This window comes from Cervus elaphus, chromosome X (genome assembly GCF_910594005.1).
Source record: "Cervus elaphus chromosome X, mCerEla1.1, whole genome shotgun sequence".
Lineage (NCBI taxonomy): Eukaryota > Metazoa > Chordata > Mammalia > Artiodactyla > Cervidae > Cervus > Cervus elaphus.
Genome location: NC_057848.1, coordinates 88,823,175 through 88,845,691, shown reverse-complemented (window position 1 = coordinate 88,845,691; position 22,517 = coordinate 88,823,175). Strand labels below are relative to the sequence as shown.

The 22,517-nt window shown below is 37.4% G+C and overlaps 1 long non-coding RNA gene across 1 annotated transcript; it reads left to right on the top strand.

The window, feature by feature from the left end:
* The first annotated feature begins 1,640 nt into the window (after positions 1–1,640).
* Positions 1,641–12,917, top strand: LOC122689899. The gene is made up of 2 exons (XR_006339942.1): positions 1,641–1,690; positions 12,781–12,917. It is a non-coding gene; the product is annotated as an uncharacterized LOC122689899 (long non-coding RNA).
* Positions 12,918–22,517: the final 9,600 nt, after the last annotated feature.

Sequence of the window (22,517 nt, the reverse complement as noted above, 5' to 3'; positions counted from 1 at the left end):
TGACCAAATTCATAAAGTAGACAAGATATAATCTCTTTCACATTTGAAAAAAATGTTTTCAAATTAAATAAAATTCACTGTTTTCAAGTGTGTTTTTTTTTAAATATATATAATTCATTCATTCAGGCTGTTTCTACACAAGCACAAGGTAACCAGTGTGACTGATAGTTGATTCAATTATTGAAATGCTATTGAAAGTGACTGATAATCCCAGTCAAACCAGTGAAACTAGATCAGTTCAGTTCAGTCACTCAGTCGTATTGGACTCTTTGCGACCCCATGAATTGCAGCAGACCAGGCCTCCCTGTCCATCACCAACTCCAGGAGTCTACCCAAACCCAAGTCCATTGATTCGGTGATGCCATCCAACCATCTCATCCACTGTCGTCCCCTTCTCCTCCTGCCTTCAAACTTTCCCAGCATCAGGGTCTTTTCAAATGAGTCAGCTCTTTGCATCAGGTGGCCAAAGTATTGGAGTTTCAGCTTCAACATCAGTCCTTCCAATGAACACCCAGGACTGATCTCCTTTAGGATGGACTGGTTGGATCTCCTTGCAGTCCAAGGGACTCTCAAGAGTCTTCTCCAACACCACAGTTCAAAAGCATCATTTCGTTGGCACTCAGCTTTCTTTATAGTCCAACACTCACATCCATACTTGACCGCTGGAAAAACCATAGCCTTGATTGGATGAACCTTCGTTGACAAAGTAATGCCTCTGATTTTTAATATGCTGTCTAGGTTGGTCATGACTTTCTTTCCAAGCAGTAAGCGTCTTTTAATTTCAAGGCTGCAATCACCATCTGCAGTAATTTTGGAGCCCGGAAAAATAAAGTCTGAACTGTTTCCCCATCTATTTGCCATAAAGTGATGGGACCCAATGCCATGATCTTAGTTTTCTGAATGCTGAGCTTTAAGCCAAAATTTTCAATTTCCTCTTTCACTTTCATCAAGAGGTTCTTTAGTTCTTCACTTTCTGCCATAACGGTGGTGTCATCTGCATATCTGAGTTTATTATTTCCCCCGGCAATCTTGATTCCAGCTTGTGCTTCCTCCAGCACAGCGTTTCTCATGATATACTTTGCGTATAATTTAAATAAGCAACGTGACAATATACAGCCTTGTACTCCTTTTCCTATTCAGAACCAGTCTGTTGTTACATGTCCAGCTCTAACGGTTGCTTCCTGACGTGCATACAGGTTTCTCAAGAGGCAGGTCACTTGGTCTGGTATGCCCATCTCCTTCCGGATTTTCCACAGTTTATTGTGATCCACACAGCCAAAGGCTTTGGCATAGTCAATAAAGCAGAAATAGATGTTTTCCTGGAACTCTCTTACTTTTTCGATGATCCAGCAGATGTTGGCAATTTGATATCTGGTTCCCCTGCCTTTTCTAAACAGAGTGAAGTAAGCCAGAAAGAAAAACACCAATACAGTATACTAAAGCATATATATGGAATTAAAAAAGATGGTAACAATAACCCTATATGCAAGACAGAAAAAGAGTCGCAGATGTATAGAACAGACTTTTGGACTCTGTGGGAGAAGGCGAAGGTGGGATGATCTGAGAGAATAGCATTGAAACATGTATATCATCAATTGTGAAACAGATCGCCAATCCAGGTTTGATGCATGAGACAAGTGCTCAGGGCTGGGGCACTAGGTTTACCCAGAGGGATGGGATGGGGAGGGAGGTGGGAGGGGGATTCAGGATGGGGAACACATGTAAATCCATGGCTGATTCATATCAATGTATGGCAAAAACCACTACAATATTGTAAAGTAAAAAATAAATAAATAAACTAATAATAAAGCCAGCTTGAACATCTGGAAGTCCACGGTTCACGTATTGCTGAAGCCTGAAACTAGATATATCCCCTTAAAACTCCGTTTTACAAAACTAACACTTTTCCACCGTTCTATACAGCATTCCCACTAGATGGCAAACTTCAGTCATAAATACAGAAGCCATTTTAAAACCATTATGATTTTTTTGTTATAATGCGACAAAAATGGCTAGCAAGATGTTAACATTAATTTTTGTCATAGACATCAATTTATCATGCTTAAGATAAAAAGATTAACAAGATATTTGGAGAAGTAGCTCTAAAATACTAAATTTGAAAAGGCAAAAGAAGATAATCTCCAAAGTAAGGCATAAAATAAAAGGTGTGGCAATACCAAGAAAGCTTTCAAATCCTTGCTAAATCTAGCATTGCTGAACCCCTCTTCAGAGGAAAGATTGATCTTACACAGACTAGAAAGAAAACTATAAAAGAAATTATTTTACTAATTTGAATACAATTTCCATGATGCTTGTTATAATTTTCATATTGGTAACATTTGATTGCAGAAACACAAATAGTTGATAACAGATTTTAAAAAGACAAAATATGGTAAAGGAAAGCTTCATGTGAAGTGTGAGTTCTAAATAAGAGAACTTAATTTTCTGGTGAATTTTAAATTTAGAGATACTTGAAAGATTTTGTTTGGTTGCTTGTTTGTTTTCATTTTATATGATACTATTCAATGCAATTATAACCAGATAAATCTTTGAAAAACCATATGGCCACACATCTGAAAATCTAGCTGAATTTTTTATTTACATTCAGTAATACTAATACAAAGATTTTGAAAGGTTTTCAAGTAGAGATTTTCTATCAGTTCAAATGCTAAATCAAGAAAGAGAACATTTATGTGTTTGAAAATCATATACTGATTTTGCACATGATTACCTATACAAATATTAGAATATTTTCCTAGAAGACTGTCTTACTGATTGGAAGTTAACATTCTGTTTTTAGATGAATTTTCATTGATTACTGTTATGCAAATATGAACAAGATAAATGGAAAAGGCAACCCAGATTGTTACTTAGAAATGTCCACTGACATAGTCGCTGGCTGCTAGTTCATTATATTTTCACTGGAAAGTAATTTAACCTCTGATTTTGCAGCTTTAAAGCAATTGTGCTACCTAATCAACCACTACCATCCACAGTTCTCCATTCAGCAGATGCTGAAATTATTAATGAGAGAATATGTAATGGAATTATAGAAACTCACTCTTGCAGTTAGGTACAAAAGTATTTAATGGTTATAATTCACAAGAAGATTGACATTTTATGGCTTTTTATAACATGCAATGTATTTTATAGGATGCTGTACATTGATGTGTATGCCCAAGAGTGATATAAAGTCATCGGTGTTCCTGGATTCTGCTTAGGACCTCAGAGATTGCATTGTCCAGAAGAACAGTTCCAAAAGGGAAGCACACTTCTATAATCAAACACATAAACACACACACACACACACACACACACACACACACAGAAAAAAGGTAGAATTATAGCAATCTGTGTTACATTTTTTTGGTATTTTTATATAATGAGTTTAGTTTAAAATGTTAAATTCTGCAATGCTTTTTAAGTGTGTTACATCATAGGAGAGAAAGCAGTTGGCTATTAAATAGAAGAATTTTGCATCAGTTCAGTTCAGTTCAGTCACTCAGTCGCATCTGACTCTTTGCGACCCCATGGACTGCAGCACTCCAGGCCTCCCTGTCCATTTCCAACTCCTGGAGTTTACTCAAACTCATGTCCCACTTTCAGGAAAACTCATATATTGTCATTTTTGAAAATACAAAAGACTCAAAGTATAATGTAAATGTCCATAGATCACAGCAGGTCAGAATATGTTTATGTCTGTTTATATGACTCTCTTCACACTCCATCTCAAACACACGGGAAAAAAAAAAAAGGTAGTAAAAGAATCTCAAAATGAGTAACCTAAATAGATTGCTGCACAGCCAAAATAGCAGGTAGAGTTTCCTTTTGGCTGCTAAGAAGAAACTGAGTTAATCCTACAGTACCAGGTTCAAATCAATTTTAACCCATTTTAACCATCTCTCTAATACATGCATGTATTTTCCTACTTGTAAATATAATCCAAGAAAAATCAGTGAGGTGTCTCTGAGTTATAAAATATAAACTCAATATCATATGTATTGGTGCCACTAATCCTTACTGATAAAGCATCATGTGACGAGAAAAGAGAACTGGGACTATAGGAATGAAAGTTAATTTTATAGTTTGATATGATATATGCAAACTGATCAGAATATTGGCTAATAATTTATTCCCATTGAGTTGTTGTGATTTTATGTGGTAAACCATAAACATACAAGATATTAGAGAGAGTTCATGTCCCCAAGGGCCCAGTCATTTTTTCTTAGTGCGACCATTATGTTATCCCCCTTTTCTATTTCTTCTTCTTCATGGGACAAAAGGATAATATCTGACTCCCAATTCACTCACTATCAGTTCTATTGGTAAAATTCATTTTGAGAAATGGGAAATAAGCATACCTCCTGATTTTTAATGCTGAAACAAATTAATGCCCAAAATTCATTAAAGCCCATGAAGATTTCTCTATTTACCTTTAAAGCAGAAATTAAAGGGTCATTTATAAGATGAAGCTCAAAATATACAAATCAGGCACATTATAACACTGAACGTGGAAAAGAAATCAAGACTACTCAGTGGAATAAAATAGACTGAAAGATGCTGCCTCACTTTTCTGTCAGTTTGAAACAGCAAGGATTCTCCTGAAAGCACAGCTCTCACAGAAATACATCCACCTTTGTTTACCTCTAATTAAAATTGGAGGAGCAGAAGAGAGGGCATCTCAGCTGATCCTAATTACTAGGCAGATGTAAAGAAGCACTTGGAAATAGCATCAGATCCATATACTATGGTTTAAAGCAATGAATAAACACCTGTATGCTGGAAAGAAAAGGCATAATCACACCCTCTTAGGCTGTCTCAGGCGGACCTATCAAGTGGCCTTTGAGGATGGGGTCAGTCTGCTGCTATCCTGTCTATTAGATTGTGTAGATTGCTTGAAAGACACAAGAGAAATTGTTGTAACATTCATCTTAATACCATTGGGTGACAGCTCTCCATAGCTGCCACTTGGAAGTCAAATAGCAGCTGTAAAACTCAGAATATTCTGAGATGGTGAGCTTCCATGCCAAGGAGTAAACTAGGCACTTGAACTGAGGGAGCACAAATCAGGGCTGTCATGGGCACCTGATGTTCCTCTTCTCGGAATGACACCTGTTTGGGGATTATGCTTAGGTCAGGATTACTGAGAACTTTTAAATGCATGAAACCCTAAGCGATATTTATTTTGTTAACCCACTCATACTTTGAATACTGTTAAATTTCAGTTAGAAGCAAATCCTTGAGATTAAAATTGGTCATTTTCACACTGTAAATAAGGTGTTCTTATCAATTTTTGGTTCACAGTCCTCTGAATATCTCATGAAAATTTTGACTTTTTCTCTAGCAGTTTCATATATTCATAAAATGTTGAATGCAAATACAAATACTTGCTGTAATCTCTTAGGTCTGAGACAGGCTGGGGCCTGCAAACTCTACTACAGTCCTTGCACATGGACAAACATCTCTTCCAGCAACATAATATGAAGAAACTATAAGGGACTAAAAATAATTGCACATGTGTGCAGTTGGGACAAATTATGAACAACAAGATGCAAACAAAGGCCAAAACCCAACCACCCCTTCTGTGGTGCAAGGAACAAAAGCAGGATACCATGCATGATCCCTGCACACAGCACCACCAAGAAGGCGTACAGATCACCTAAGTCACCCATACAGGCCAACCTACTGATTTGCCCCACCCTCATCCCATTTAAGGAACCAGCTGGCCCCCCTCACCACCATGAGGGACCAAGCAAGGGAACCTATTACTTACTTTTGCTGCCTCTTGCTGCAGCACAAGTCCCAATAAAGCCTTGCCTGAGTTCCTTCTCTGTCCTCATACTAATTGCTATTGATTAAAGAATTCAAGAACCCAGGTCAGTAATAGGCCCATGGACCTACATTAACAACTGCTGATCCTCAATAGCAAGTGTGGAAATAAAGCATTCAAATTTCAAGGAAAATAATTTAAAATCATTGGCTTTCTTTGGCCAAACTATTCTGAGAAGATGATTTTGACAATGCTAAAATAGCTGAAGTAAAGTGCCTGTATAATTCCATGATTCAAACCATATAAATCGATAAATTCTTTGGAGAACATATTGATTGAGTGACAAATCTTATGCTAACAAGCTGAGGATGTCCAACCATTGACCTGAATAAAAAAACAACTAGTGAAGATAAGCAATTATGGTCTGGTTCAGAGAATGAGCCCTATGTTCCCAAGGTGTACTTTACATGCATAATTACATGCAGTGTGAAACTTACTTCCTAAGAGTATTTGAATTAGGAGAGAGTATAATTAAATGCATAGTACTAGTTGTTACCTTGGAAATTTAAGCTGCAACTTAACAAAATGATTCTCTTCATCTTGTATTCCTCAGAAGATTCTAGTTTCAAGTTCCCTCAAGCACTTCAATCTGCATGATGATGATAAAGGTTTGAATTCCTGAGGTTTTAAAAATAATTAACTCCGCTCAGTTTTACCAGTTGTAAAATTAAAAATTATGGCCTCAACCAAGTCCTTACTTGGATAGAATATTTTACTGTGAACCATATTATAGCACTAAACTAGAAGTTTGATTTAAAGTTTTCTTTTAAACCTGTGCTTAATCCCAGTGCCCACAGGAGTATCTTATTCAGAAATGCATATAGTTCCATAGAATATGGGACAATGTATCTCCCTTTTGATAGCACCTTTGTAATAAAACTCTATGGTCAAGTGTTCTCTGCTTTCTACTTTCAAAACCTACCCTCTATCTAGCTGACATAATTTTTATATTGTCTTTAGTTATTTTAAATAAGTGAAACAATTCACCACATCCAACCCTACTTTTATCTGAATCTTTCCTTGGTTAATACAACACACTCAGCTATGACCTCAAGAAATCAAACATGACTGGTTACTTAATTGAACCACTGAAGAACTCCGATTATATATTTTTTCAGTGATTATGTCTGAAACTGATATTCTTCTATGTAATACTTATTTAACATTTAACAGGAAGTTACTGCTCTGTATAATTCATCCCTTATTAAAGTGATGAATTCTTGTAAGGCATGAGATGGTAAGAGAATTGAAATGAGATTCAAACCAAAGTATTTTCTTATACTTTATTTTGGGGGGTGTTTATGCAGAGAGTTGAGAAGTCTATGTTAAGTGGAATGAAAGCAAGCCCTATTAGTTTCTTAGCAATTTCCAAAGAACATAGTTCAACTCTTCTCAGCTTGAATCCTGATGCCTATGTCAAGCAAGCTTGATGAAAAATCCAAAATAATAGAAGCCTGACAATTTTAATTGTCCTGTACCTCTGACCTCTAAACATAATAGTGGCTGAATAAAAATTGGGTATTCATAAACTGAGGAAATATGCACACTCACTATCCAGTTCTGCCACCTTTAATTATATTGGCACTCATTTGGATTCTTCTTTGTTTTCATACTACAGCACTTGCTTTCTGGATGGATCACTTTTCTATTAGGCTTATTAATTGACTAAACTTGGTTTTTGCTTTCAATGACATTCCTTTGGGTTTGATGAACATTGTTTCATAAAACAGCACCACAGCTGTGCAGTGGCTAAGAGAAGCCTCATTGTACTGTTGATTCTTTGGTTATCACCTAGCCCAGAAACTCCTCTCACTTAACTGAAAAACCAAAGTAATTTATAGTGAAATTTTCCTTGCTACCACAGACGTGGGTTCTTGTGTCTCTGGCATAAACACTCACATCTTGCTTACTATAATCTGAATGTTCATGTCTCCCTCTGTGAACAAAGAACAAAAAGCATGCTCACCAACCAGTTTTGTAAAGGTTAAGTCATAACACACTACATTCACTGACCAAAGTGCACACTGAGTGGAAATTAAGATAGTAACAGGAAGAGACACTCTGTGCTTTGGATAATCATGCCCCTCACATAGTTTGATGTATATCAGAGAAAGAATATTAATAACTCCAGATTTTCACATGTTCTCATATGTAGAAACACACTAAAATCATTAAATTGAATCATTAAATTGATTCCTTGTGATTTGCAGTAATCTTTTACCACTGTGTATACTTGAGTGCACATATTTCTTAGCCAAAAATCATATATAAACTGGCTTTTTCTCACCTCTTCACAAGTGTTTCATCAAAGCTAACTGAGCAGCTGTCCCTGGCTATAGTTCTCAGCATAAACAAATAATTTATGAATTATCTGAATAAAACTTAAACTCACATTTCTTGTGTTGTATGTTTTTCTTTAAGCTGACACACCCAAATTTGTATTTTGAAATCCTGACCCCTAAAAGTGATGTTATTAGGAGGCCTGGCCTTTACGAGGTCATGAGGGCTTGGTCCTCAAACATGAGGCTAGTACCATTATGAAACAGGACTAAGAGAAATCTCTCCCCACTTCCACCACGTGAGGATACAGGAAGAAGGTGAACCAGGGTGAAAGAACTAATCAGACACTGGGTTTGCCAGAATTTTGGTTTTATGCCGGAGCCTGCCGGCAAACGAACTGGTCAAGAACGCAATCACCAGAGTACCTAGGAAAAAGAAGACTCAGAAAGAAGACTCAGAAAGAGAAAGATGGGGTTGAGAGGGACGGAGTCCGCTTGCGTCTGACTCCGCCAACTTTATTGAAGAATACCACACCTATATATATGCTAACAGGAGTTACTAAGAATAGATTGAGGGTTTGCATACGTGCAGAGCTACAGATGTTTTAAATTCCCACACTCAAGATCAGTAAAGCATTAATTACCCTAGCGCCCAACATGATTAAGATCATTAGAACATTAGATAGAAAACAGGCTTCATCAATAGAACATTAGATGGAAAACAGGTTTCAGGCATGATGAGCTTATCAGCACCAGAAAAACAGGCAAAAAGGTCACCGGTGTGTTTTTTCCCTGAAGGAGACAAATGCCAGTCTATACTTTAACAAGAAGGGGTGGCAGGACAAAGAGAGACCTTTTGATCTCTCTTAGGGCCGTAAGGGGCCTGTACATTCAGGCCGGCTCCCTGCAACTCCCCCTTTTCTTTAAACTATTGGCAAATATGTCTCCCTCAGGGGAACCCGTTGTGCCTGTAAATGAGAAAACATATCATCTCAGATATACATTGACAAATGCAGTGGCCAAAGGTTATTTCCACAAACCCATCGGGTATTGTTAGGAGCTACTCATCTTATACCAGGATTATTGTTCCTAGTCTAACCTAGGCCACACAAAGGACTTATTAGTATTCAAACGTCACATCTATCACAATTTTACATTTGTAGGTAGGTAAGAGTTCCATATGTTTCATCAGGTTTCCTGGGAGTGTTCCGTCTTCAAATGTTGGTATATGAGTCTTTTGCTCCCAGCAAATGTCGGCAGGGGTCAGTAGCTGTCTTTTTTCAGGGGTCATCCAGAAATATTCGTCCCAAACTTGACAATAATCTCCTTCAAATCAATCAGGAGCACTGGGGGAAAGCTTGACCAATTACTGCACATGCCAATGCAAGAACAATATAGGCCAGAGCAGATCGGGGTTCAGCAGTGTCAGCGGCCATCCTTCTTGCTTGTAAGATGAACTCATGCATCTGCTGAGCTGTCGGGAATGCATTTCTCTGCTGTAGAGACAGCCGACTCACTTGCTGGTTCAGTGATCTTCTCCGTCTGGCGTACCAGCCTTTCCGGGAGCCAGCGCGGTGTTTCGGCATCCTGTGGAAAAACACATACATAACCCCTCCCCCAAATTAATACTGGATCCGGACCATGCCATGAATTGTCTAATGGGTCTTTCCATAATACCATTGGTTTCTTACTAGAGATTTGAGGGTCCCAAAATCTCTGGGCAGCTGAGTGTCCTTCTTTATCTAAAATTAAAAAATTTAAAATATATAAAGCATGATTAAGATAATTTCGAGGTAAAAGAGGGTAGAGCTCCCCCTTTTGTATTTTTTGTAGCTGCAATTTCAAGATCTGATTGGCGCGCTCGACGATGCCTTGGCCCTGGGGATTATATGGAATTCCTGTTTTTAAGGTAATAGAAAAGGAGGAACAAAAAGTCTTAAAAGCAGAGGAAATGTAACCGGGGCCATTGTCAGTTTTTATAATTTTTGGTGTACCTAAAATAGAGAAGGCATACAGACAATGTGAAATGGAATGTTTTGCAGCTTCGCCAGTTTGTAGGGAAGCCACGATATAACCTGAAAATGTGTCAATAGATACATGAACATATTTTAAGCGACCAAAGGAAGGAACATGAGTGACATCCATCTGCCAAAGGTGATTAGGTAAGAGTCCACGAGGATTGACACCTAGATGAGGGACTGGAAGAAACTGAGGACAAACAGAACAAGATTTACGTCAGAAGAGCCAAAACCATCAGTCTTTCGTTCTCGTTTAGAAGCAGTTTTCCCCTCTAAATGAAGAGGTAGCAAAACCAATTGTGCTATTCGTTGATTGGTGGGAATGCTAATTATATTTGAAGGTGCATGGGCCATAATTTTAAGTTCCCCCGTGTAGTCTGCATCAATCACCCCTGGGGACACTGACAACCCTTTCATAGTCCAACTACTTCTACCAATAATTAGTCCTACAGTTCCTTTTGGTAACGGCCCGAAAACTCCAGTTGGAATGGCTTGCATTCCCATATCAGGTGTTAATACTGTGTGGGTGGTGGCACACAAGTCCAATCCTGCGCTGCCTGGGGTGGCTCGGAAAAGGCTTTTAATGCCGGGTCGATTAGATTTGACTGAGGCTCGGTCTGAAGTGCCCCATAACATTGTTTTGGGGCCTGGGGCCAGCCCCTCACCCAGTTTCCCGACTGTGGAGGAAGAGGTTTGCCTTCTATATTCATTTTTGATCTACAGTCCCTGGCCCAATGTCGTCCTTTTTTGCATCTGGGACATACATCAGGATTCTTTGTACTATCTAAATTATTTTTCTTAGGACATTGGGCCATACGATGTCCCAGTTGTCCACACGAAAAGCAACTACAGGGAGGCCCTCCCTTTTTCACACCACCCTTGTTCTTAATCTGTTGATATAAAATTTCCTTGATAGTTTTTCCCTGGATAGCAGCAGCCATAGATAATCCCTGAAGATAGGAAGGGCCAATATCAGCACAAATTCTTATATAATCTGTTAAACCCCCCTTTCTTCTATAAGGTCTCAAAGCAGCCTAGCAAGCAGCATTTGCGTTTTCATATGCCATCTGTTTAGTTACAAGACTGCCAGCTTCTTCATCTCCAATAATTTTAGACACAGCATCAAGTAACCGAGCGACGAAATCCTGATAAGGTTCGTCAGGTCCTTGCCTAATTTTTGATAAATCTTCAGTCTTTCTATTTGAGGCAGGGAGTTTTTTCCACGCTTTTAGCACTGCTTCATTAATCTGTGGGTAGGCTTGTTCAGGATAGTTTAACTGTTGATTAAGATCTCTAAATGCTCTTTCCTCCATTAACATGTCCAAAGGTAACAAGTCTAGTTGTTCTATGCTCTGAGATATGGATGTTAACATATCTTTAAGTTCAGGAAAAGGGGAGCCTTTATCTTTATTTTTGTGTTTAGTTACTATAAAGGCATCCCAATTTTTTTTATTGTACTCAAAAGCCTGCTCATCTAAGTCGTCCCGGTCTTCAGGGTAAAGTTCTGAATCAGAATCTTGCTCGGGAACAACAGTCTCATCATTATTTTTTCTAGGACCTGGGATTATTGGGGAATCATATATGTGCTCCGCTACCCTCTGGGGAGTATTCAAACATTTGGGTATTATAAGTTTTTCCGTTTAGACACTGAAACTCCTCTAGCTTTTAACATAGTTTTTAGAGTAGAAGCAAAGAACTGTCTACTATTATTTTGCCCCATGAGTTTTACTCTCAACTATACCCTCTCCACCCGTAATCATCCACAATACCTGTACTCGTAGATACTTTTTTACCTCATATATACCTTTCTACTTCCCGCGGGACAACTTTTTTTCTTCGGGTGGCTGTACGCTGGAATCCGTTCCTGTCCCTGTTCGGGCGCCACTATGCCGGAGCCTGCCGGCAAACGAACTGGTCAAGAACGCAATCACCAGAGTACCTAGGAAAAAGAAGACTCAGAAAGAAGACTCAGAAAGAGAAAGATGGGGTTGAGAGGGACGGAGTCCGCTTGCGTCTGACTCCGCCAACTTTATTGAAGAATACCACACCTATATATATGCTAACAGGAGTTACTAAGAATAGATTGAGGGTTTGCATACGTGCAGAGCTACAGATGTTTTAAATTCCCACACTCAAGATCAGTAAAGCATTAATTACCCTAGCGCCCAACATGATTAAGATCATTAGAACATTAGATAGAAAACAGGCTTCATCAATAGAACATTAGATGGAAAACAGGTTTCAGGCATGATGAGCTTATCAGCACCAGAAAAACAGGCAAAAAGGTCACCGGTGTGTTTTTTCCCTGAAGGAGACAAATGCCAGTCTATACTTTAACAAGAAGGGGTGGCAGGACAAAGAGAGACCTTTTGATCTCTCTTAGGGCCGTAAGGGGCCTGTACATTCAGGCCGGCTCCCTGCAGTTTTAGACTTCCCAAGAACTTGAGAAATAAATCTCTGTTGCTTATAAATTACCCAGCCTACAATGTTTTGTTATAGTAGCCGAAATGAACAAAGACATTCTTCCATGTTCAGACCACACGATTGGGATTCTGCCTCAATTCAACCTGACTTACACTCTAATACTCTATAGGAACCAAGTTGTGGTTTACCAGACCATTTCCAGTTGTTTTTAAAATACATGGGAAAGGAGGTGGGAGGGGGGTTCAGGACGGGGAGCACATGTAAACCCATGACTGATTAATGTCAATGGGAAAAATCACTACAATATTGTAAAGTAATTAGCCTCCAATTAAAATAAATAAATAAAATAAAATAAAATACACTAGGGAAGTGTTGTGGTCCTTTAACGGACCAGAACCTGGTGGTCTGGAGTTGACGATGAGAGAGTGAAAGAGAGAAAAAAGCTAATATCCCCTGTGTTACGCAGAGAAACAATAAAGCCCTAGGACAGGGCTTGTACTACTCACGGAGGCACAAGATGCCCTCTCAAAGAGGTCTTGAAAGCCCAGGCAGGAGAATGAGCTTGGCAGATTTCCAAGTTCCAGAGAATTAGCAGGAGGGGGAGGGAGGGAGGAAGCGGGGGAGAGACAGAGAGAGACAGAGAGAGAGAGAGACAGGGACCCAAGTCTCTGGTGGAGCAAGGGTGTTTTAATGATCTTTCTGTGAGCATATATAGGCAGTTGTACAAGGAATTTCTTTCCACAATGATAAAGATCAGAAAACCAAATGTACAGCAACGGTTATCAAGGGAACCAGGAATTAACAATAGTCATAAGGTCAGAAGACAATACATATCTCAAGGGTCATGACTAAGCAGTTTTGTCTTAAGGAGAATTTTTACTGAAGGAAATCCATGCATGTGTTTCATCCTATGATCCCAGTCCTGGGAGCAGCATGCTGCTCCACTCGTTTCTGTTACCATTAACTGATAAGGAACAGAGAATTTATGAGAGACAGAAAACAGCAAACAGGAATCCTACTGTTAAAGGTTCCCTGACAAGGAAGGGATATGAAGATCAATTGCACTGTTTGTCTCCCTTGTCAGTTGAAGGGACAACACTGTAAATATGCTGGGTACTCATTCAAGTAATGTCTATCTCTTACAATCCCAACACCACATCCTTTTCACCACATTAGATTCCCTTGGACACTGATGCCTGTATTTGCCAAATTCTATTTTGAAAATGTATCATGGGACACTAGGCCAGTCCTCCTCAGCCCTTCTCTGAGAAAGCCTCTCCCCATGTCTCAGAAGCATAGGTATCAAAAATTCTCAACACGTTTTATGTAGGAACTCATCTCTATTATTCCACAGGTGATATTCTACTGCCACACATCTTCCTTCCATTCAGTTTCTAACAGTATCCTAGCTGGGCTCAGGCTCATTGTCTGTGTTAATCTATCCGCACTCTAGCTCCTATCCTTTCCCTCCACAAGCTTTCCTTGTATCCCTTCAGAGAATTGATCTTGCAAGTTTAATTGGGCATTCCCAAAACATAAGAAATTCATAAAATGCCCCTGTATGTTTGAGTCTGATTATCTATAAGAATTAGTTCAGGTATATAAAGTTAAGCTATGGAATTCAAACTCTACAGGCTCCCTCATTACTTTAGAAAAAAAAAATATTTTACTACAAAGATCTATTTAACAAAATCCAAAGATCATGGTAAGCAGTGTAACAGTAATGTAGCTAAAAATCTATGTTTTGAAAGTCTGTATTGAAAGAAATGGTGATAGTGTATAGATAGATATTGTGTTTATTTTTCTCTAATTGTACAGTGATAACTGACATTTTTTGTTTTGTAAGGGTACTAAACCAGATGGATCTTGAAAATATTTGATTAATTTTTATTATTTTACTAAAGGTTATTAAAAGTAGAGCACAGGGTTTTAAAAATTCATGTCATAATAAGAGATTTACCTTTCAGACTCCCTTTCAAAAACACAAGGTCAGGGCCTTAATCCACGTAGCAAATTTGTGATTCATCAATATCTCATGAATCATCTGATCTTCAAGGTTGTGTCTAGGTTCTACTAAAAGCACTATACTTCATTTGCATTTACCTCTACAGAACAAATAATGTTGTATTGCCCCATCCAACTTGATTCTAAAGAGGCTAAATGCAATGATGATTATAAAAAATTGCCATGATGTGTTTTACTGACTTCATACCCACAGCACTGTTAATTTTATCCCCACTCTCTGTTTCCTTGATTTTATTTTTACTTATTTCTGTAACATGTTTCACTCTATCATCTCTTATATAACAATGGCAGTATGGATATCAAAGTCTTGAGTCCTGAGCTTAAAAAAATATCCTTTCTTAAATTTAGGGGAAGAGGTATATAGGTATGCAGTATTTATAATACAACATACTCTAGTTCAGCATAATAACATATTAATCCAATAATAATTTATTAAGCCCTTTATATATTTTGTTCTGTAATATTTTTCTTTGTTATTTGAGATATTTTAGAAATTGCAAGTATTCTTGGAAAATTTTATGGAAACAATAGTGAGACAGAGAGAGAAAAAAATTTAAAAAGTAAGTGGGGAGAGACAATTGAGATCACTATTCAGAGTGACAAAATAAGTGTTCCGTTTCCATGGCTTGTTCTGTCTCTGGCTTAGCTTTTGTACTAATTAGTATAATTTGTGATGTGAACACCAAATCACCAAGAGTTGCATTGATTGACATCAGTGAGTGAGTGGTAGTCGCTCAGTCATAACTGACTAAACTTCTTGTTCATATATTCATCATCTAGCAAATTCTTGAGCAAACTTATGATACCAAAACATTTTTCAGTGTCATTTTCACTGTGTAGAGATACTCGAGGCTGCCTAGGGGTTCTATTGATTACTTAGGAGAAAATATGACATGTCTACAAAATTTGTTGCTCAGCCACAAAGTCATGTCCAACTCTTTGCAACCCCATGTACTGTAGCAAGCCAGCCTTCCCTGTCTTTCACAATCTCCCTGAATTTGCTCAAACTCAGGTCCATTGTGTCAATGATGCCATCCAAGCCCCTCATCCTCTGTCACTCCCTTCTCCTCATGTCCTCAATCTTTCCCACCATCAAGGTCTTTTCCAGTGAGTCAGCTCTTTGTATAAGGTGGCCAAAGTGTTGTAGCTTCAGCATCAGTCCTCCCAGTGAATATTCAGAGTTGATTTCCTATCACATTGATTGGTTTGATTGCCTTATTATCCAAGTGACTCTCAAGAGTCTTCTTCAGTACCACAATTTGAAGCTATCAATTCTTTGGTGTGCAGCCTTCTTTATGGTCCATCTCTCACATCCTAGAAAAAACAGTTTTGACTATATGGACCTTTGTTGGTAAAGTGATGTCTCTGCTTTTTAATATGCTGTCTAGTTTTGTCATAGCTTTCCTTCCAAGGAGCAAGCATCTTTTAATTTTGTGGCTATAGTCACCGACTGCAGTGATTTTGGAGACCAAGAAAATAAAATCTGCCACTGTTTCCACCTTTTCCTCTTGTATTTTCCATGAACTGACCTTAAGTTTTTTAACTTTGAGTTTCAAGCCAGCTTTTTCACACTCCTCTTTCACCCTCATCAAGGGGCTCTTTAGTTTCTCTTCACTTTCTGCTGTCAGAGTGGTATCATTTGCATATCTGAGGCTATTGATATTTCTCCTGGCAATCTTGATTCCAGGTTTGGATTTATCCAGCCTAGTATTTCATATGATGTACTCCACATATAAGTTAAATAAGAAGGCTGACAATACACAGCCTTAACATAATCCTTTCCCAATTTTGAATCAGTCTATTGTTCCATGTTTGTCCAGTTCTAACAGTTGCTTCTTGACCTACATACAGGTTTCTCAGGAGACAGGCAAAGTGGTCTGATATGCCGATCTCTTTAAGAATTGTCCACAGTTTGTTGTGATATACACAAAGTGCTTTACTGTAGTCAGTAACACAGAAGTAGATTTTTTTTTCTAATTCCCTTGCTTTTACTATGTTCCAGCATATGCTGGCGATTTGATTTCTGGTTCCTCTGCCTTTTCTAAATCCATCTTGTACATCTGAAAGTTCTTGGTTCATGTACTGCTGAAGCCTAGCTTAAAGGATTTTGAGCATTACCTTGCTAGCATGTTTAGTAAGTGCAAATGTATGGTAGTTGGAACATTCTTTGGCATTGCTCTTCTTTGAGATTGGAATGAAAACTGATACTTTCCTGTCCTGTGGCCACTGCTGAGTTTTCCAAATTTGCTGGCATATTGAGTGCAGCACTTTAACAGCATAATCTTTTAGTTTTTGAAATAGCCCAGCTATTTCAAAAGGATGGTGGAATTCCATCACACCCATGTCTCCTGCATTGGCCGACAGATTCTTTACCACTGAGCTACCAAGGAAGCCCTCTTCTCTGTATTCTTGCCACCTCTTCTTAATCTCTTCTGCTTTTGTTAGGTCTTTGCCCTTCTGTCTTTTTCGTGTCCATCCTTGCATGAAGTGTTCTCTTGGCATCTCCAATTTTCTTGAAGAGATCTCTAGTCTTTTTCATTCTAACACTTTCCTCTATTTCTTTGCACTGTTCACATAAGAAGGCTTTTCCTTCTTTCTTTTTTTTTTTTTTTTTTTAATCTCTCCTTGTTATTCTCTGGAACTCTGCATTCAATTGGGTATATCTTTCCCTTTTTCCTTTGCTTTTTGCTTTTTTTATTTCTCTCTTTTACAGTAGTCTACAAAACTACCGGGAAATAATTATCAGTGGGCTATAAACAGGCAGAAATAACTTATTTCTAGCTGGAAATAGTTTTGCAACCCAAGTTGGGGGGGGGGAGGTCTTGTGCATACCAATAATAATGGGTAAATTTTTTCTTTATTTGGCATTAAGAATAATTTACTTAATCTAGATAGGAAGCATATAGTCTGTTTTTTGCTCCACCATAAGTTCTCACAGAGATATTAAGTTAAGCTACTGATCAACATTTTGCTCCTAAATAAAATATATAGGAAAAGAATTGAGACAGAAGTTTCATTATTCTAATCCACAAGTATCAAAGGTTATAACTCTCTTTATGGTTTCACATGATACTACTCATGCTGCCATGCAAAATACAAGCTAGTTAGAGTCCAGCCACTTAAGCCAAATTATTATATAATTTATACTAAAGAATGAAAATCTGGAATGTCATGCTGGTTTTAATTTTTTCTAATACAGAAAAAGGATTCCTAATAAAATAAGTGCGTATAGATGAATGACCATCTTCACAAGCTGGAAATTTGCAATAATTATGATTTATGTTATACTGAGTAATATTTATGCTTAGTAAATGTGCTAACACAAGGCCACTGTGCTCATACAATTATTGCTATGCTAAAAGTATTGAAAATATTTTCTATATAAGAAATGATGCACAATGTCAAGATGTATAGGCCCTGTTCTTAGAAGATGGGAGTTCAAAATCTGGCACTATCTACTTGCAGGTTGTGTGTGTGATCCTGTGTGCTGTCACTTCAGTCACGTCTGACTCTCTGTGATCCCAAGGACTGTAGTCCACCAGGCTCCTCTGTCCATGAAATTTTCCACACAAAAATGCTGGAGTAGGTTTCCATTTCCTCCTCCAGGGGATTTCCCAACCCATGGATCAAGCCCATGACTCCTGTGTCTCCTGCATTGCAGGCAGATTCTTCACCTGCTGAGCCATCGAGGAAACCCTGTGTGATCCTAGGAAAGCTTTTGAAACTCTCTGTTTCTTGGTTCCATCATTCAAAAATAAAAGAAGATAATATCTATCTCATAAGGTTATTTTGAACATTATGTAAGATAATCCATGCAAGTGCTCAGAAGAATGCTTAACATAATAAATCCCAATAACTGTTATATATAATTAATATTGTTATTATTATTAATGTGCTTTCATTGATAGCTACTGTGAGTTATCTAGCTAGGATTCAATGACTGATAAAAAACAATTCTATAAATGTTTTTTATTGTAATTTGTCCAGATACACTTTTTCATTTCAGGTAAAAGATCTCTGAGAAGGTCAGTAGTCCAAAAGAAAACACTGAGAAAAGAGCAATATGAGAAAATCAAGGACAATAGATTGAGTCAAGATAGTTTTGGAGGAGATCCAGGTGTAGCAACAAGACTTTTTAAAGTCAAGAGATAAGCTTTATGCCAGTTATATCAATCATTCTAATGTAGGATATAGTAAATATAGAGTCATTCATGGTTGATTCTAGAGAAACGTGTTTTCAGCATCCCTTACTTCTCTATTTGAATTTTTTTTCCCCCAAACTGCAAGGTCCCTTTGCACAGATGTCTAATAATCTCACAGATTGATTACTACTCTTAAAGAAATTGAACTGAGGAACTCATTTAAATATACGGGTAGTTTAAAGTGTGAATCATCCCAGGAATATTAAATGCTAAAATAAGAATGTCAGGCGGAGAAAATGCTTGATATAAAGAATTGTCAAGGATGGCATTTGACTTCAGGTGGGGATGTATTTTGGGTAGAGTGCTTTCCTAGTATGAATGAGGCATGCACATTCCCTTCCACAGTGATTTAAAAAGCAAGACTTCAGCCAAGGACACTAAGCTCTCTTTCTATTGTGTTGTTTATTCCATGAAGAGGTCATTTCTGTATGTTAAGTCTCAATTTCTAAAATTTAAGGCAAGGGAGGTATTCTGGATTCAAAGGAATAATGTTTTACATAGATATATTTTATTTCATTTTTAAATTATTAAAATAAGAATGTGAATTTGGAAAAAAATGTAAAAATTATTCCATCTAAGAAAATCACTAAAAATGAAACAAATATTGAAAATATATCAACTCCAAAAAAAGGGAAAAATGGTAATTCTATCTTTAAAAGTCTCCTCATTTTTAAAAGGCTCAAAATGCCCTAATTCTAAATTTCCAATTCTAAGTTGCAAGATAGCCAAGAATGTGTGACTAGTTGATAATAACCATTAAAATTAATAGAAACATTTTTATTTTTTACCTGTGAGTAGAATTGAATATATAGGACTTTTTGAATCAGAAAATATCAAACCTCCTAGGAATACTTGTAGTTAATAAGGATGCTTTACAGAAACAGAATCTACAAATTGCATTCCATTCAAATCCTCTATGGGATTTACCCAGCACTAGTTGTCAGCTGTCTGTTTACACTGTATTATAAAACATATTTTGTCTAACAGACACAACTTCCCCTTAGTCTTTTCTTCCAAACTACTTAACTGCACATTTACCAAGTACTAGTTATTCTTATAATATCTTTAATACCTTTGAAGAAGGAGCTTACAATGTATTAATGAAATGCAAACTTTAGGGTTCTTCATTTTCTTGGGTCCTTTACACACTCTATTGGGGAGACAAGCAAATTTATAATCATAACTTTGTATCATTTTTCTTAAACAGCACTCAAAAAAAAAAAACTGTATAACCTTCAATCCTATAAATCCTTGATTTCCCCCTACTTTAAAAATGAATTAGTTTATCAGTTGCCACTCTTGGCACCATGAAAATTAGCGAATGCATGAAAGAAGTGTTAAAAAGATGATTTCCTCCTCATTCGCTTTTATTAAAATTGAGGTACAATTAACATGCAACATTGTATTAGTTTTATGTGTGCAGCATAGTGATTTGATATATGTATATACTGCAATAACTACCACAATAAGTTTAGTTAACATTATTACCACGTATAGTTACATTTCTTGCTTGTATGAGAACATTCAAGATCTACTCATAGCAACTCTTAAATATAAAATACAGCATTGTTAACTATATTCACTATGCTGTACATTACATCCCTACAGCATATTTATTTTACAGCTGGAAGCTCTTACCTTAAGACCACCTTCACCCATTTTGCCCACCTCTTATTGCCACCTTTCTCCTCTGGCAACCACCAATCTGTTTTTTGTATCTATGTGTGCAATTCTTTTTTTTTTTTTTTACCCTCATAAAAGTGAGATCATACAGTATTTGTCTTTGTCTGACTTATTTCACTTAGCATTAATGCCCTGAAATTTCACTCATGCTGTTTCAAATGACAGGAACACCTTATTTCATGGCTAAATCATATTCTGTTGTGGATATATAGTTCTTCTCTAATACATTCATCTGTTGACAGACACAAGATTATTTCCATATCTTGAGTATCTTAAATAATGCTGCAGTGAATGTGGAGGTGCAGATATCACCTTGGAATAACATTTATGTTCTCTTCATATATATACCCAGAAGTGGAATTGCTGCATCACATAGAAGTTTGATTTGTAATCTTTTGAGAAACCTCCATAGTGGCTGCAGCAATTTACATTCCCACTAACCGTGTACAATGGTTCCTTTTTTCCACACTCTCTCCAACACTTCAGAACAACAGACTGGTTCCAATTCGGAAAAGGAGTACGTCAAGGCTGTATACTGTCACCCTGCTTATTTAACTTAAATGCAGAGTATATCATGCAAAATGCCGGGCTGGATGAAGCACAAGCTGAAATCAAGATTGCTGGGAGGAATAGCAATAAACTCAGGTATGCAGATGTCACCATCCTTATGTCAGAAAGCAGAGAACTAAAGAACCTTTTGATGAAAGTGAAAGAGGAGAGTGAAAAAGTTGGTTTAAAACTCTACATTCAGAAAACTAAGATCATGACATCTGGTCCCATCACTTCATGGCAAATAGATGGGGAAACAATGGAAACAGTGACAGACTTTATTTTCTTGGGCTCCAAAATCACTGCAGTTGGTGACTGCAGCCATGAAATTAAAAGAAGCTTGCTCCTTGGAAGAAAATCTATGACCAACCTAGACAGCATATTAAAAAGCAGAGACATTACTTTGCCAACAAAGGTCTAGTCAAAGCTATGGTTTTTCCAGTAGTCATGTATGACTGTGAGAGTTGGACCAAAAGGAAAGCTGAGCGCTGAATAATTGATGCTTTTGAGCTATGGTGTTGAAGAAGACTCTTGAGAGTCCCTTGGACTGCAAGGAGATCCAACCAGTCAATCCTAAAGGAGATCAGTCCTGAATATTCATTGGAAGGACTGATGCTGAAACTGAAACCCCAATATTTTGGCCACCTGATGCAAAAAACTGACTCACTGGAAAATACCCTGATTCTATGAAAGATTGAAGGCAGGAGGAGAAGGGGATGACAGAGCATGAGATGGTTGGATGGCTTAACCAACTTGACGGACTTGAGCAAGCCCCGGGAGTTGGTGAAAGACAGGGAAGCCTGGCATGGTGTAGTTCACGGTGTCGCAAAGAGTTGAAGACTGAGCAACTGAACTGAACTGAACTCCAACACTTCTCTCTTCCCTTGCATTTCCTTGATGATTATTGATGTTAAATATCTTTTCATGTATTAATTGTCCGTTTGTATGTCTTTTTTGGAAAATTTTCTCTTCAGTTTCCTTGCCTGCATTTAATCTGATTCCTTTTTGGAGATTGAGTTCTATGAGTTCTTTATATATTTTAAATATCAATCCCTTATTAGATAAAATTTGCAAATAGCTTCTCCTACCCTATAGATTATGTTTAATTTTGTTGATAGTTTCCTTTGCTGTATAGAATTTTTTTCTTTTTCTTTTTTTTTTAGTTTGATGTAGTTGCACTTGTTTATCTTTTTTGTTGTTGTTGTTGTTGCCTTTGATTTTGGAGTCAAACATGAAATTTATTATCAAAGCCAATGTCAAGGAACTTTTTTTTCCTATATTTCTTTCTAGGCATTTTATGGTTTCCAATCTTACATTCAAGTCTTTTATTAATTTTGAGTTTATTTTTGTGTGTGATATAAGTGAGTGTCTCAGTTTTTATCTTTTGCATGTCTGTCCAGTTTTTTCAACACCATTTGTTGAAGAAATGCAAAGTAACTTCCTCTTAACCTTGTCTACTAAATTAGTACATTTCACTTTTATGAAAAGTACTAATTTTAAATTGCTG